Raw genomic sequence first — 18,993 nt, forward strand, 5'->3', positions numbered from 1 at the left:
AGGGCGGGATATAAATGGAATTAAAATAAATAAAATAAATAAATAAAACTCTGGGATATGATTTTTTTTTGAGCCGTAATCCTTCATCTTCCCAATGATGACCCAAAAGATATGGACAAAAAAATGAATATGCTGATCACAATGTTATGATTGAAGCTCCACTGTGACCCCCATCTTCACTTTGTTACCATTCTTATTGCTATCCCTACATTTTCCAATAGCCATTCGTTTCCCAAACATTCACTCTTCTATTTAATTAACTGAAGATGTGTGTTTGATCAAAAGTCAGCCTGTGATGAATATTCTCAGGCAAAAAATATATGCTATAATGAAATGCTGCTTCCCAATCGTGTTCTATCAAAGCTGAAATAAAGGATCATGGGAATTCTTCTTTCAATAAAAAGGTTTAATATACAGTAATTTAGATGTCATCACATTGGATGGACCCAGCATGTTTTTTTCTCTCTCTCTCTTTATTCAAAAGCAAATCTTCATGTCATACCAAGACTGACATGACCCCCACATAATCTGCCCTGCAATTTCAAAAATTAGAGTAAAAATACAAACTAAATGCTTCCAGGTGGAAACATTTCACATTGCTAAGCAGTGTTCATGTTTTATAATTCTGTTGTATTGCACCATTATTATTATTATTATTATTATTATTATTATTATTATTATTATTATTATTATTATTATTATTATTATTATTATTATTATTATTATTATTATTATTATTATTATTCCCACATTTGTATTTTTATAAATTAACTCATGATGCCAAACAAACATAATTCTTCTTCCTCCTTCTATTTCCTCAACCCCAACAGCAACTCTGTGAAATGGCTAAGAGAGAATAACTGGCCCAAAGTCACCCAGCCAGCTCTCATGCCTAGAATTCACAGTCTCCTGGTTTCTAGCCTGGTACCTTAACCACTAGACCAGGGGTAGGCAACCTCGACTCTTTTATGACTCATGGAGTTCAACTCCCAGAATTCCTGAGTCAGCATAGCATAGCTGACTCAGGAATTCTGGGAGTTGAAGTCCATGAGTCATAAAAGAGCTGAGGTTGCCTACCCCTGCACTAGACCAAATTGGCCTTACTATAATTTTTATGGTGTGCACTTCAGTTCATTATCCAAAGTACAAATTATATTACAGTGCTACAAGACTCATTTTTCCCCACAAATTTTAACTTGAGTGCTACTTGGTAAGGGGTCACAGGCTTTAGTCATTTTTGGAGAAACATTATTTTAGCTCAGGGGTGTCAAACTCGAACATCATGTGACGTGTTGTGACTTTTTTCCATTGTTGGCAATGGGATGGGCATGGCTTCAGCATGACGCATCCAGCCTGCAGGCCAGCAGTTTGACAGCCCTGTTTTAGCTGGTGCTACAATTCGAAAATTGTCCCTTATTCACAGTATCATCAATGGCGTCTGTCTCAGTAATAATGAATTAGTCACAGTTTCCATTTACCAGGACTACACAATAGACAAGGAACTAAGATTCAAGTATCCTGAGATACAGTTGTCTTCATGTAAAATAAAAAAAAAGTTTAGGACTTCCGGTGGCGACGCGGCGCCGAAGACAGCCGCCTCCGGGCTGTCCGCTCCGCAGCTGTGTTTTTCCATCGTAAACAGCGCCGATCAGCTGTTTAGATGGATTTGAAGCCCCCTCCTCGGGAGAAGAGGAGGGGGTGAGGCCCCAGGTAGGGGTTGAGCTCTCCGGGGCCGCCTGAACTGAGAGTTTGGGCGGCTGAAGGATTGAGCCCCCCCGAAGCCTGGGTTGCTCCGAGCTGCGCAGTGTCTCTGCTCCGTGATTTTTGGAGCAGAGCCAGGCGTTAGCAACCACCCCTGCCAGAAGGAATACTTTTGAGTATAAAGATGCAGGCAGAGCGGTACAGGAGGTCAAGGTGATGTGGACTTTTATTTTTACTCTCTAGCTCAACGGATTTTATAGCTTTAAAGTGAAAGTGCGCAATAAGTGAAAGTGACGAAAGATGGCGGCCAAAACTTCTAAAGCTCTTTGGAATGCGGGGTTTTCCCCGGTGCAACAGACCTCGTTGCAAGCTTTGCTTCCTCCTGTACCTCCTCCGGCGTTGACGCCTAAGGATTTACAAGATGCCCTTGAAAAGCATTCACAATTAATATCTGATGATGGATGAAAAGTTGAAAAAGCTGGAGGAGAAGTTGGAGAAGAAGATGGAAGAGAAGTTTAGAGCAATGAGGGTAGACATGTTGTCTATGATTGAAAGTGTAGCTGAATGTGTGCAACAGCTGGATGCAAAAGTGGAGGATCTCAGTCAAAAGAACTCTATATTAGAAGCAAAGGTATTAGAGAATGAAAATATAAGGGATAAAGTGGACAGAGAATTGAGCCTCGCTCAGTATCATCAGATGCAGTATGCTATTAGAATTAGGGGCTTAAAGGAGAATTCTAAAGAAGATTTAAAGCAGCTGATCTCTGAAGCTTTGGAAACGGTATTGGGCCAGCCAGCATCTGAAATTGAGGGAAGTATGGATAAAATTTTTCGTGTTAATTCATGGATTGCAAGACAGAGGAAGTTACCCAGAGATGTGGTGGTCTATTTTACAAAGAGAGTAATTAGAGATGAAGTCATTCAAGCTGCTTATGATACTAAATTGGTAGTTGCTGAGCAAGAAGTCTTGGTTTTAAAAGAGATTCCTCCAAAGATTTTAAAGAGAAGGAAAGATTTTGCATTTCTTGTACAGGAACTTAAGAAATCTGATATTAAGTTCAGATGGGAGATTCCAGTTGGACTGGTGGTGATGCATGAAGGTAAAAGACATCATTTGGTTACTGCGGCCCAGGCACGTGATTTTTATAGCAATGTGTTAAAAGCAATCCCCCTACCACTTCTGGAAGCTGCAAAGGGATATGGTGAGGGAAAGCTTCAAGAAGTTGCAGATAGACAGACAGAGGAGAATGGTGCTGGAGGGGATCAAGTTACAGTTTCATCGGTTGCTGCAGGAGAGCAGAGGATGACGCGTGCCGCCCTAAGACGAGCGAGACGAGAGCAAGAGCAAGACCAGCAGAAAGTTATGGAACCTCCAAAGCGTACTTACAGTGAAGCTGTGGGAGGGGCGTGGTCTAAAGAAGTTGAAGGGGTCATTTCAGATATGCTCCAAAAGCTTTGGAGTGTCAAGATTGGTGACTAAATTTCTAATTAGAATGTCAATGGATTGAATTCATCATAGAGGAGAAAGAAAGCTCTTTAACATTTAAAACAATTTAAGACTGATGTTATCTGTTTGCAAGAAACGTATATTAGGGTTGTGGACTAAAAGTATTTGTACGCAAGCTTCTAATCAACAACAAGTTGATTTTTCTTAACTTACTATAAACAAAGGTTACCTAATTGGATTACAATTTTTTTTAAATTTTTTATTTTATTCTTATTGGAGATTGGAATGGTGTCCTAGACGTATAGATGGATGATCTGGAACTGCGAGATATTTGGCGTGATATATGCAAGAACTATTTTTGATTATAGTTCAGTTTGGTTGGAGATTAATAAGGTTAATAGAGATAGGCGCTTTTGGTGCGTAATTGAGAATTTGTCTAGAGATTAGAGAAATGTGGGAGAATGTAAATAGTAGATGAAAGTTTTTTCTTTGAAATTAATATGAATAAGGATTGGGATTAAGAAATTTTATTTAGCATTTGAGTAAAATTCCTTTTCTGTTTTCTTCCTTTTTTTTTCTTATCTGTAATATTATTACTGTTTGTAATCATTTTACATGAGCCAGAGGGTGATAGAATTAATAGTTTATTGTTGATAGCATATGGATGCTTATGTTTGTTTTTCATTTTTATACCCTGTATTTAGCTCTGGGAAGTCGGGGGGGAGGTGGGAATAGGGGAGAGGGATAGGGAGGGTTAGATGGGGGTGGGGAGGGGGGGATTAAAGTTAAAATGTATTGTAAAACTTTTTAAATAAAAAAAAAGTTTAGAAAAAATACAGGAACACTCAATTCTCGTTCATGTTTAATGTGACCACAGTGGGTTTTTTTTTTTTTTCAATTTCAGCAATTTCCGTGTCGTAAGCCTATTTGGCTCCACATTGAGGAGTGCATTTTTTGGAGTTGTATATGAGTCTCCCCACATACACACACTCTTTCTTTCTTCCTTTAGAAAACCTATGAAAGCACACCTCTTTTACTAAGAAGTAAAATCTTTTTACTAAGTTTTTTATTATTTATTAAAGAACATTTGTTTTAGTTTGGGTCTTTGAATTTTGCTTGTTAGTATTTTAGTTGTTATATAGATTCTTCGTTAGCTATTAAAAATCAATTGAAAAACAGACTTTCTTTCTTTAACTTATGTGCTGCCCATCTTGCCTACAAGCAATTCTAGGTGGCTTATAGCCAGTTTAAAAACAATATAAAACATTAAAATATAAAGGTAATAAATATTAATAGTGAAATCAACAAAGATGGCTAAGAAAGGGAGCAAGATACAAATGAGATGGAGGTGTAATCTTCTCTCTCGGTCCATTAACCACCTCCAGAATAACACAGCCCCATTTGGACCCCACACCAATTGGCAGAATCAGATTTTAAAGCCCCTACCGAAGGCCAGGAGGGTGAGTGGGCATCTCACCTCAAAGGGCACAAAAGAAATATCCTACTTTATCTACCCTCGTCTCAAGAAAGGTATAAGAATTGATGAAGAGAGAGAGAAAGATGATAGATCATACTTCTGGGACTTGAAATCTAGACAACGTAAAGTTGCCAAGTTTGAAAAACTCCTGATGGATGGATGAATGGATGGATGAGAGATGACAGAGAGATAGAGAGATGTTATTGGTGCAATATTCCAGTGACAGTTTGAAATGAATGTATAGACATTTTCCTTTCTGCCTTGCTTAGTTGTAGCCGTAGACTCTAACAAAATCTTGCTAAATCTTCAACCTCTTCTATTCTTGTATTAAAACCACTGTAGGGTCCCTGCAAAAGTGATCTCTATCGACTGATAGAAAACTCAAAATGTAGCACATAGATTAAGGAAGGAACCTACTTCGGCAAGTAAATGCAGCTGGTTGACTTTAAATGTTCTTTAAAGCTAAGCAGGGCTTGCCTTTGGCTGTTCTTCAGCAGGATACCTTGAGACCATCCAGATTAAACTGGTAAATAAAAAAAGCTTTTTGGAAGAAGGCAACAGCAAATTAAAACTCGTCATGACCTATAACTGGGCAAAGTGGTGTACTGAAGGGCAACAATTTATGAACCAAGACTCCTAAAATGGGCTAACTTATAGAATGTGTCAGAAATCTGAGACCCTAATCCATATAAAGGTCACCGCTGGAACTTTGAACAGAAACAAATTGATTGGCAGAAGCCAGCGCAGATTTTTTTGCATGCTACCCCAAAGCAATTTCAGTTAGTAGCTTATCCATCACTTCTAATATCAACTTGAAGCACTTTAAGGGTGGAGGATTTTGTTAATTGAGACATGAGGTAGGGAATAGGTTTACATGGTGAAAAGGAAAGAAAGATGACTTTGTAGGAATAGTAGATCTGAGAACCAAATGATAACTTTTTGGTGTGGCAAAACAGATCCACTTGGCCTTTTTATGAGCTGTCACTGAAGGTCATTGCTTAATCTTCTTACATTAGTGGCTGTGCTGATTGTTCAAGTCTCATGCTAGTAAATGGATTGGAACACAGTTTTAAAAACAGCAAAATAAAGAAAATCTATATTAAAGCAAGATCTAATTTACCCATTATACCGTGGCAGGTAAGCAGAGCAGAGTATGTAAAAGACTACATAGAGAGAAGTTTATTTCAGAAAATAACATTTCAGATTTGCAAACTACTGTAAAGGGCTTTTAGACACAAACAGGTGAGCCATTTAAACAGATTAGTTGAGCCATTTAACCATTGTTTAGAGACACTGCAATACATTGCACTGGATCTTTTTCCTGCCAATAGTCCCTATTAAGTCAGCTTGATATTTATCAGGGGACCAATTAAGTAGACACCACTGTATTATTATGGGAAAATGCTGTAAGCCTTTTCCAGTCTAAGTACTCCACAAAGAAATCTGTAGTATACATTTTATACAGAAGGAAAAGTTGGGCATCGAACTCCATTAAATGAAATTCTTTAAGAATGTTAGCTAAAAGTTGGCAAAATAGAATTTAAAATCTGGATTATAATAAATATAATCTCACTGCATGTACTAAATAATTCAAATCATGGACTTTAATAATTTTTATTAATAATAATTCATAAGGGGAAATTAGACAATCAGAAAGAGATGATAGATATATGATACATGATATATAGAATTTAAAAAACAAGTGATAATTAGCCTACTTTCATTTCAGCAGCCTGCCTTTCAAGAATATGTAACGCATTAATTTTGGCCAGAAAGATTTATGTTTTAAAGTTGTGAATAATAAGGTAGGTCCCAAAAGCAAATATTTTATCATTCATACTGCCTTTCAAAACCTATCACACAGAGTATGAATAAGTTCCTTGATGGTCATTCTGTATATTTTCATGCCTTTTCAAGTAATTGATGTCTCCTGAATAAATGGACTGCATATTGTTCTCTTTGACTACTATATTCTGGTCTTTGGCTGACCTCTTCTGGCATGTCCTACTGAGTTATGACCTGTTAGGTATCAATAAAGAAACCCTGGTGACAACCAGGAATATCTTTCATATAACATCCAGATTTGTCCTGCTGTTTTTTGCTTAGTCCAACAACCAACCTCAACAGCCATTTGCTTAATTGCCTTAATTGCCATCTATCTTCACTGCCATAGATACCATCATTTCAAACTTAGGGAAAAATTAAAATCCTAACTTTGTAATCAGGTTCTGGAAAAGGTAAAAAGTGACAAATTTCTGAACACCCGTCAAGGGATGTGGATTTAATTTTGGTGTGGTTTTTCTTTTTTCTTTTTCATCTTTTGATAGTTTGAGCAGCATCTGGAAGCTTCAACTGGCCCAGAATGCAGAGATAGAACATAAAATAACAGAGTTGGAAGAGAATTTGGAGCTCATCTAGTCCAACCCCCTACTCAAGCAGGGGGCCCTATACCATTTCAGATAAATCATTGTCCAGTCTCTTTTTAAAAGCCTCCACTGATGGAGCATCCACAACTTCTGAAGGCAAGCCAACCACTGGTTGACTGTTCTCCTTAGTTGTAGGTTGCTTCTCTCCTTGATTCGTTTCCATCCATTGTTTCTTGTCCTGCTTCTGGTGCTTTGGAAAATAGGCTGAGCCCTCTTCTTCTTTGTGGCAGCCCCTCAAATATTGGAACACTGCAATGTTAGGGCAGTGATGGGCATTCCTCCGTCTGCCCATGTAATACTCCTTTCTTTCTGAGCTGCCCTAGTAGTCAGCTTGCTTGCGGGTGCATTGTGGTTCAGTATTTTGCAAAAGACACCTTTTCTCTCTGCCCTTCCCTACCCATGCCTATGATCAGATGATCAGCTGATGATCCCTGAGTAGGAATTCCTCTCTCTCATCTCCTCTTTGCAACCATGTTGGATTGAAACTTTAGACTGATTCATGTAGTACTGATTTGATTGAATATTAAAAGTGAAAGAGAATAGAAAAAAACTGAGGTTAATGTGGCTGGTATCAGTCATATTGTTTAAGTTATAAGGAGCTGTCTCATGCCAGGTCAGACAAATCTAACCCTAACCCTAACCCTAACAACCGTTTGCTTAGTGACATTCCAAATTATCACTGCACTAAAAAGTGACTGATGATCGTTTTTCATACTTCATGCGATCACCTTTTGTGACCTTCCGGCAAGCAAAGTCAATGGGGATGCCAGATTCACTTAACAATTGTGTTATTAACTTAACAACTGCAGCGATTCACTTAACCAGCGTGGCAAGAATGGTTATAAACTGGGGCAGAGTTCATTTAACAACTGTTTTGCTTAGCAATGGAAATTTTGAGTTCAGTTGTGATCATAAAATGAGGACTACCTATATTGATCCTTTAGATTAGTCTTCTGTTTCTCACCACCATAGTTATTGATGAGGATGCTGAGATTTGAAGTTTTAGAGCAATTTAGTGCTCTGTTATTTTAACTTCCCACCATCCTCTTTTTATGTAAAGAGGCAAGTAATGTTTTAGTGTATCCCTCCACACAAAGTCCATGTACTATCATGTATACTTTGTGGTACTATGCAAAATATTCTGATATTATATTAGTAGGCTACTACTGGAACACTTGCAGGGAAAGTTTAACTTAAAAATTGTTTAAAAATACACTCTCAAAAGCTTTTTGTTCATATAGTGTCTGATCTGCAGTGCAAAGGGAACTTTGTGTTTGGGACATTCTGGTTACCTCTGTAAAGGTTACACTTCAGCAAACCCTCTGAGAATTGTACATTTGCTAAACAGCATCCAGGATCAGTTCCTAAATACTAATGATCATGACACTGTGTTATTAAATCGAATGCCAGAAATCAAGAAATAGAGAAAACAGCCTCCCCGATAAAAGGATAAATCCCTACTATCACAGGGTGAAGATGTTTGGATGTGACTTCCATCAGTCTCCAAAATTAAAGAGGCCCCAGTAGTTTTGCTTACATCAGTGATGGCAACACTGTGGGATCACTTGAGCTTCTGGCATCTTCACAAGAGCCTGCTGATCTAAGTACCAGGCAAGTTCTCAGCAGGACAGACAGTCTCACAGATAATTGGCCCCTAAGACATTTTTTAAAGGACAACATCATTACAGCAAATTGTGCCCAGCAGGCATCTTGGTAGCCAGTGCAAATCTTTCTGTGTTGTCATCCCAGGCTCATCGTGTTGTACAGTCCGCTGGTCAGCAGCCACCCACTTGGCACCAGCTGCAATTTCTGGATACTTTTCAAGAGTTGCCCCATGTAAAGCACATTGAAGTAGCCAACATAGGTTGTAACCAAGGTGTGAATGACAGTTATTAAGTGTGACTGGTTTAGCAAAGCTTGACTTTGGCATCATGGGCATACTTGTGCAAATATATTTTTTGTCACAGTCTGCAAATCCAATGACAGTTGAGTGGTTAAGGCATATTCCTAGCATTCAAGCCTGTTCTCTGTGGCATTGTAAAGTTCCATCCAAAAGGTTGACCTCAATCTCAGACTCCAGGATTTTTTTTTTACTACTTTGTTGTCTGGGATTAAATTTCATCTTTTTTCTATCACACCCAGCCTATTTACTGAGATTTTGCTACTTTCAAGAATACCTAATATTTCCTTGTACTAGAAGACAGACAGCAATATAGTTGCATGATGTTAGCACCCAACCGAAGCTCTGAATGACCTTCCTCCAGTGTAGATGTGAAACAGTTTTAGGAACAACACAAGTGTCCCTCTTATCTAGTACATCATGGGCCCATGACTTATGTGTCAAAAAAATCTTCTGCCAGAGAACTATCTAGCTGTGGTATCTAAACTATCTATCGAGTGTTACAAATTTTATTAGTTTATCAAAATATAAAATAGAAATGAAAATGAAAATAATGGGAAAGTATGGGAAGAAAAAGGAAAGAGGGAAAAATGTAGGGTAAATGGGAAAATAAAAAGAAAAGAATTGACTTCTATTTTTAGCACAGTAGAATAAGGTAACAACATATATAACCTCAACTTTTTACTTTTACATACCGTAGTAGTATATACCAGCCATTTCTATAACAATAAACCTATCTAATCAACAAAAAACCAAAATCAAAGTTTCGTGTTTTCCCACCACAAAGTCCAGAAGTGGTTTCCAAGTAAAAACAAAGTTTGATGTATTTTGTCCTTTAATTAAAGCAGTTGATTTAGCCATCTCTGCTAACTCAATCAGCTTTTGCAATCAGTCATCCATTGTGGATATTAATACTATCTATTCAATGGTATCAAAACTGCTGAGAAGTTCAAGAGAACTAGCAGGGTCACACTCTCCACATCTAACTGCTACTGGGAGAGACAATACATAGGAACAATACAGGTAGTTCTCGACTTATTATTTTTTTTTATTTTAATTCCATTTATATCCTGCCCTTCTCCGAAGACTCAGGGCGGCTTACAAGCTTAGCAGTAGCCTTCATTCTATGTATATGCCTGCTTATTAGGGCTTTCATACACCCCCCCAAGCGGCATTATTACAAAGTCAGCTTAATTGCCCCCAACAATCTGGGTCCTCATTTTACCTACCTCGGAAGGATGGAAGGCTGAGTCAACCTTGAGCCTGGTGGGATGCGAACCTGCACTAATTGCAGGCAGCTGGTGTTACTTAAGGAGGCATTAGCCCACTGCTCCACCAAGACATATGATCACAATTGATTTCAAAATTTCTGTTACTAAGTGAGACAGTTGTTAAGTGAGCTTTGCCCATTTTATGACGTGTCTTGCCACAGTTAAGTGAATCACTGCAGTTGATAAGTTAGTAACCTGGTTGTTAAACCAATCGGGCTTCCCCAAGAGACTTTGCTTGTCAGAAGATTGCAAAAGGTAATCACATGACCTTGGGACACAGCAACGGTCATAAATATGAACCAGTTGCCAAGCATCTGAATTTTGATCACATGACCATGGGGAATGCTGCAAAGGTTGTAACTGTGAAAAACAGTCATAAGTCACGTTTTTCGGTGCTGTTGTCACTTTCAATGGCCACTAAATGAACTGTCGTAAATTGAGCACTACCTGTATGGCAGCCATCAAAGCTATCTCTATATTCTCCAAATCTACCAGAACTCAGATGAAGGTTCTGGTCAGTGAGAAGACGTTCCTAGAGTGAAGCCATCTCTCCATCTTCATGCTGTGCACCACTGAATATTCCAGGGAACAGATCAGTAAAATATTGATTCTCCCTCCTCATTCAGCCAGGTTTCTGTAATATGTGCCAGCTCAATGTTTTCATCCAGGATTCAGTTCTTGTAATAGATATTTTAAACAGTGACAGGTATATGAAAACAGAATGTTAAAGTGTCCATTGTTTTGGTCACTTAGAAATCTTTTTAATTGCAACCTGAAAGGTAAGGAGGCCAGTGCATGCTTTTTGATCAGTAGATAGTTGGAGTGCTCTAAATAAAATATATCTTGCTTCAGCAAAGCACTTAATGAAGGAGCCCACTTCTGATTAACAAGTAAATTGAATGTGGTCTGGATAATATGGCAATTATTTGGGCTCACAGGAAGCTACAGGACTGGAACTAAAGAGAGCAGAAGCGGATTAATGGGCTTAAGTTATAGGAAGGCAGATCCCAAATAAATACATAAATGTTACGGGAGAAATGCCTAACAATATGTGTGTAGAGCAGTAGAACCAATTACCAGCAAGTAGCCAATAAGAAGTAATACCGGTAGTCCCTGACTTACGACCACAATTGAGCCCAAAATTTCTGTTGCTAAGCGAGATAGATGTTAAGTGAATTTTGCCCCATGTTACGACCTTTCTTGCCACAGTTGTTAAATGAATCACTGCAGTTGGTAAGTGAGTCACACAGTTTTTAAGTGAGTCTGGCTTCCCCATCGACTTTGCTTGTTAGAAAGTCACAAAAGGTGATCACACGTGATCCCAGGACATTGCAACCGTCATAAATATGAACCAGTTGCCAAGCATCTGAATGTTGATCACGTGACTATGGGGATGCTGCAGTGATTGCAAGTGTGAAAAACCGGTCACAGGTGCCTTTTTTTAGTGCCATTGTAACTTTGAATGGTCAGTAAATTAACTGTTGTAAGTGAAGGACTACCTGTACTGTTCCAGGTTCCTATTTTAAGATATAGCTCCATGGGATCCATTGAAAACTGCCTTAAAATGGCAGACAAAAAAGATGAAGAACAGAACTCTGCCAGTTCATTTATATTTACTAGTAAAAGCTTTGAATTAGCAATAGGTTTTGATATGCCGGTGTATCTACTCAATAATCATGCCACAAACAACCTAAACTCTAGAGTTTCCAAATCATTTTGAGACACATTGAAGCTGTAAAACTACTTTACAATTAAGGGTATTGTTATTTTCAATTTCACAAGCAAACTGATAGGCCTCAGATGAAAAATCAAGTCATTTGGCAAATATATATATTTGGCGCTGTTTGAATTTGTTCTACCAGCAGCAAGATCTGACTGCTGGCCTAGTGATGAATTGTATTGCAAATCAGGGCTGTTTCCAGAGGAGGCAGAGGAGGAGAGGACCTGGAGGTTATGGAGCGAAGGAACTGGATGAGGCTGTCGGCAGGCCCAGAGGAAGAGAGAGAGGCTTTTGGAGGAGTTGGTGGCGGCGGCAGCGTGCTCCAGGGGTGAAAAGAAGCAAGGCCTCTTTAAGGAAAAGGTGGAAGAATCAGGATCAGAAAAAGGAAAGAATACAAGCTAACTTGAGGGCTAATCCACATGGAGCCCCATTTCCATCTGTCCTGTTTGCCATCGTTCACTCCCTAGAGCACAGGTCTGCAACCCGCGGCTCTGGAGCCGCATGCGGCTCTTTCAGCTGTCTCCTGCGGCTCCCAGTCTTCTGCTATGTGTAGTCCCAAAAAAAAGTGGGATTAAAAAAGTTCAACCAATCAATTCAAATATGCAGGGTAGGTGCATATCTCGCCTTGGGTCCACTCTTCAGTCAAACCCTGTTGTGCGCATGTACGCGCATGCGCACACATTTTTTGCGGCTCCCAGTTTTTCCTTGTGTGAGGGAACCGGTTCCGAGTGGCTCTTTCACTGTTTCAGGTTGCTGACCCCTGCCCTAGAGACTAAAATGGACAATGTGAAATTTGAGCGGGTCCCGAACAAGGAGTATATATCGGAGGTGGTGACCCTTTGAGAGCTGTACGCAACAAAATTTCATTTTGATGTATGCCGATTGGTGTACATTCAAAGTGACAATAAAGTTATCATTATCATATATATATATATATATATTCGAAAGCACGTAAAAATGCAAGTAGAAAAATAGGGACCACTACGGTGGGAAGGTAACAGCGTTCCGTGCGCCTTTGGCGTCTAGTCATGCCGGCCACATGACCACGGAGACATCCTCGGACAAGCGCTGGCTCTTCGGCTTTGAAACGGAGATGAGCACCGGTCCATAGAGTCGGAAACGACTAGCACGCATGTGCGGGGGAACCTTTACCTTTACCTTTATATATATATATATATATATATATATATATGTGTGTGTGTGTGTGTGTGTGTGTGTGTGTGTGTGTGTGTGTGTGTGGTGTGTGTGTGTGTGTGTGTGTAAATTGCTAACAAAGAATTAAGGGAGACTGATATACATTTCAAACTTATTAGTTTTCATCAGTCAGCCATACCCTTCTGAGATTGGAACCTGGGCTGATTGCACATTAGGCAGTTCTTTTCACCTCTAGGCCACAGGCTCTCTCTCGCTTTGTTAGCTTAAGAAGCAAGGGGAGATATGTGTCAAATGCTTGTTAACTATTTAGATTACCTTGCTATGGCTGACTGATGAAAACTAATAAGTTTGAAATGCATATCAGTCTCCCTTAATTCTTTGTTAGCAATTTACACAAATATATGAGCTGTCACCGGTGTGACTACTGCCTGTTCGATGGCCTTCAAGATAGGCTGAAACAGGAAATAAAGATTTGTCCCATGTTTGGGGCCTAGCAAGGTAATCTAAATAGTTAACAAGCATTTGACATATATATATATATATATATATATATATATATATATATATATATATATATATATATATATATATATATATATATATATATATACAACAAAAGTTTGCAAGCATGAGACATTTTTCTTTTCATACACTTTTCTCTCTTTCTTTTTACTGTGAATAGTTGCTTTTACAACCGCTAAAGGCAAGAATAAAAGATAAAGCATCTCACATCAAACCATCAAATCATCTGAAAGCCTTCATTAGGCATGGAGTACTTATCATACAATCCCAAGCTGCTCAGGTAAAACCAGTCTGCTCAGAAACTGCATCTTGTCACCTTTTCTCCATACTGTGAAATTGAAATTGGTGAAATGAGTATCTACCATTCCCCGGTGAAGTATAATTCAGTGATTCATTGTTAAGGAGTAAAGTTCTTTGACTGGGATCCAAAATGCCAATTAGAATCCACTGACCCCAATTCCCGTCGCACTGTTTCTGACCTTTTAGTTTATGGCCTTACCTCCCTTTATGCTTCTACGATTCTGCAAATGCTACAGTTCCTGAAGACAGAAGGCCTTCATTATTGTCATATTGTCTACCAGCTCAGTGTCCTAACTCAGTCTTCCCAACCTGATGAATCTTCCCAACCTGAGAAATGAAGGTGGTCGTGCTGGCTAAATAGTTGCAAAATAGTGCCTGATGCCATATTTGCAGCATCAAGGGTAGGACAGGTTGAGGATTGGGTGAAAGGCTAAATATACAACTTGCAACAGTTTGTTTAGTGACCATTTGATGTTACAACAGCACTGAAAAAAAGTGACATATGTTTTTCACACTTGTGACCATTGCAGCATCCCCATGGTCATGCTTCGCAACTGACTCATTTTTATAATCATTGTAGTGTCCCAGGGTCGTATGACTGTCTCTTGCAGCCTTCTGAGAAGCAAAGTCAATGGGGAAGGCAGATTCACTTAACAACCATGTTACTAACTTAACAACTGCAGTGATTCACTTAACAATGTTGCAAGAAAGCTTGTAAAACAGGGCCAAACGCGCAGATCAACTGTTTTCACTTATCAACACGTTAGGCAAAACTGTGGTCATTAAGTCGAGGACTACCTGCACATGTACACATATTACCTTTTGTGTGTGCTTTTACATGCATGTGTCCACACATACTTTTTTCAATATAAATGTTTCTAAACATGTTTCTCCCAAAGAATACATTTATAAAGGCATTTTATCCTGAAATACTCACAGTAATATATTAATATAATCATTTTGAAGAGAGACCGGGTTTGGAATTTGGAAAATAGCAAAATACTCAAGAAAAATAATCCATATTAAAATCTACATTAAATGCTGATATTATTCTGGAAATTTCAAAACTGAGTTCACTTTGAAATGTGAGCTTTTTCTTAGCCCACAATTCTGATTTGCTGATTTCCTGACTCCTAACAGATCCTGTAAGATTGCAGCAGTTTATAAATATGAATGAATTAATGGACAACAGACAACTAGAGGATGACTAGTGGGGCTCTGGAAACACCTTAAATATTAAAAGAAAAACAACAAGAAATGTGCACTTAACGGGTAGCTGGTAATTATCTGATCTCTGATAATCCTGTCATAGAGCATCACAGTCTGGTTTGGAAGCATCACTGCTTCACACAGGAAGGCGGTGCAAAGAGTGGTGAGGATGGCCGAAAAGATCATTCCCTCCCTCCCATCCAGGACATAGCATAGAAGCATTGCATGAGCAAGGTCCGTAAGATTATCTGGGACACTTCACATCCTCTTCATGACCTGTTTTCCTTGTTACCTTCTGGGAGGAGGCTTCATGGTATCCGCAGCAGAACATCCAGATTCAGCCATAGTTTCATTCCATACAGCATTAACCTTGTGAACTCTCAAGCTTCCTCCTTCCATTATATATTCATGATGGACAGTATTTAATATTTTTGTTATGTATATGTAGGGGTGTGGGTACATAAGTTGTATATAGTATGGTTAGGTGTGTGTCATGTATGTGTTTCACTTTGAGAGCGGGGAACTAAATTTCATTTTTGATGTGTGCCGTTATGCCCACAGTAAAAAATGACAATAAAGGTTATCTTATCTTGTCTTGTCTTGTCTTGTCTTGTCTTGCCTTGCCTTGCCTATATTATATTATATTATATTATATTATATTATATTATATTATATTATATTATATTATATTATATTATATTATATTATATTATATTATATTATATTATATTATATTATATTATATTATATTATATTATATTATATTATATTATATTATATTATATTATTATATTATTATATTATTTATTTCAATTTATATACCGCCCTTTTCCCGAGGAACTCAGGGCGGTTTACAGGGCAAATTAAAACAGTGCAATGTACAAATTAAAATTAAATTAAATTAATAGCCCCAAAAGAGTTTAAAATTTAAAATTTAAAACCTTAAAATCCCTCAGTCCAGGCCGGCTAACTCAAATAGCCAGGTTTTTAGGTCCCGGCGAAACGAGCGAAGGTCGGGGGCAATCCGGAGTTCCACAGGCAGTTGATTCCATAGGGCAGGCGTGCCCACCAAGAATGCTCTCCCCCTGGGGATCGCCAGCCAGCACTCCCTGACCGGTGGGACCCTGAGGAGGCCCTCCCTGTGGGAGCGCACAGGACAATGGGAAGTTGATGCTGGCAGCAGGTGGTCCCTAAGATAATCCAGACCCATGCCATTTAGGGCTTTATAGGTCATCACCAGCACCTTGAATCTCACCCAGAGGGCAACTGGAAGCCAATGCAGCTCGCGGAGAAGAAGCATTACATGGGAGTATTGGGAGACCCCCATCACAACTCGTGCGGCTGCATTCTGCACCAGCTAAAGCCTCCGAGTGGTCCTCAAGGGCAGCCCCATGTAGAGAGCATTGCAGTAGTCTAAGCGGGAGGTCACAAGCGCATGAGTGACTGTGCGTAGGGCATCTCGGTCCAGATAGGGCCGCAACTGGCACACTAGGCGAACCTGGGCAAAAGCCCCCCTGGTCACAGCTCCTATATGATCTTCCAAACTGAGCCGTGAGTCCAGGAGGACGCCCAAGTTGCGGGCCCTATCTATGGGGGGGTAACACCTCACCCCCCCATAGTTAGCGATGGAATAGACTGGTTGATCCGAGATGCCGGTATGCACAGCCACTCAGTCTTGGCAGGATTGAGTCGAAGCCTGTTTCTCCCCATCCAAACCTGGACCGCCTCCAGGCAATGGGACATCACGTCGAGGGCATCACTGGGTTGGTTCAGGGTGGAAATAGAAAGCTGGGTATCATCAGCGTACTGATGATACCCCACCCCGAAACCACGAATGAGCTCACCCAGCGGCTTCATATAGATGTTGAACAAGAGGGGAGAGAGGACCGACCCCTGAGGAACTCCACAAACGAGAGGCCTCGGGACGGACCTCTGCCCTCCTGTCAACACCAACTGTGAGCAGCCCAGGAGGTAGGAGGAGAACCACTGTAGAACAGTGCCACCCACTCCCAACCCCCTGAGATGCTGCAGTAGGATACCATGGTCGATGGTATCAAAAGCCACTGAGAGGTCTAATAGGACTAGGACAGAGGAACAACCCCTGTCCCGAGCCCGCCAGCGTGACCAATGCCGTCTCCGTGCTGTACCCGGGCCTAAAGCCCAATTGGTACGGGTCCAGATAATCAGCTTCCTCCAGGAACAGAGGGAGATGATGTGCCACCACGCTCTCAACAACCTTCACAAGAAAGCGAAGGTTGGAGACCGGACGATAGTTGTTCAAAATAGCCAGGTCCAGGGCAGGCTTTTTGAGGAGGGGCCTCACCACCACCTCCTTCAAGGAGGCAGGGAAGATACCCTCCCTCAAAGAAGCAGTTATTACTGCCTGGAACCAGCCTCGTGTCCCCTCCCGAGCTGCATACACAAGCCAGGAGGGGCACAGGTCCAATAAACACGTGGTGGAACTCAGTCTCCTCATGATCCTGTCAACCTCTTCCAGGGTCACAGGAACGAATTCGTTCCAGATAACATTCCCAAGACTGCTCGACTCCCCCCCATCAGTCTCTGCCCAGTCAGAATCCAAACCGGCCCGAATCTGAGTGATATTATCCGTCATATGCTGGCTAAACTCCTCGGCCCACCCCTGCAAGGGCTCCTCCCTCACCTCCTGATTAAGGAGGGAGGGAGTCACCCTGAACAGGGTGGCTGGGCGATTATCTGCGGATGCGATGAGGGCAGCGAAGTAGTTAGACTTCGCCGCCACCATCGCCGCAAGATAAGACCTTGTAGAAGTTCTTAACCGTAATCGGTCAGATTCAGACCAGCTGGATCTCCAACAGCTCTCTAGGCCCCGTCTCCGATGCTTCATCTCCCGGAGCTCCATGGAAAACCATGGAGCCCACCAGGATCTGCGCCGGGTCAGGGGTCGCAAGGGTACAACACGGTCGAGCGCCTCGGTGGCCACCCTTTCCCAGGCATCCACCAAGGCATCGGCCGGGCTGTGAGTGAGGGAGATAGGTATAGACCCTAGCGCCATCTGGAACTGTTCCGGATCCATTAGGCGCCTGGGGTGGAACCACCTGGTTGGCTCCGCAGCCCAGCGGCAAGGGGTGGCATAGCAGAAGACCAACCACAGGAGATAATGATCGGACCATAACAGGGAGACAATAGTTGGCGAGCCCCCTCCCAGATCATCAAACCACTGTCCAGTTAAAAAGAAAAGGTCGAGAGTGTGACCCCCTCCATGAGTCGGACCCTGAATTACTTGGGTCAGGTCCATGGCCATCATGGAGGCCATGAACTCACGAGCCAACTCTGATGACTCTCCCAGGGAAGGCAGGTTAAAGTCGCCCAGAACTATAAGTCTGGGAAACTCAACCACCAACCCTGAGAGGGCATCGAGAAGCTTGGGCAGGGCTGTTGCCACACAGCTGGGCACCAGGTATGTTAGTAACAAGCCCAACTGAACCCCAGGGCCACAACTCAGGAGGAGTGACTCACTCCCGGCTATCTGTACGACAGTGGCCTCCCACGGACATAAGGTCTAACCATGGAATAGTAGAACTTTTTCTCTAAATCAGGTTTGGGTTTCATTGCTTTCTTTATTAGTCTAGATGTCATGAAAAAGAAAAAATGGGGTAATGTAAAAATGGGAATGACATCACTGACAAAGGTGTACTAGGTATTATCAATATTTGCAGATTTGTATTGTTAAAGGAAATGATTGGATATATTTTCATTAAGAACACCAACGGTATATAAATAAATATAAATAAAATTATTATTATTATTATTTCTTTGGTTTAAAATGGACCAATTATTTCTTATCCCATTGTTATTCTTCTTATATTCCTAGACTGAAGAAAAG

This window comes from Vipera berus (assembly GCF_964194415.1).
Source record: "Vipera berus genome assembly, chromosome: 2".
Classification (NCBI taxonomy): Eukaryota; Metazoa; Chordata; class Lepidosauria; order Squamata; family Viperidae; genus Vipera; species Vipera berus.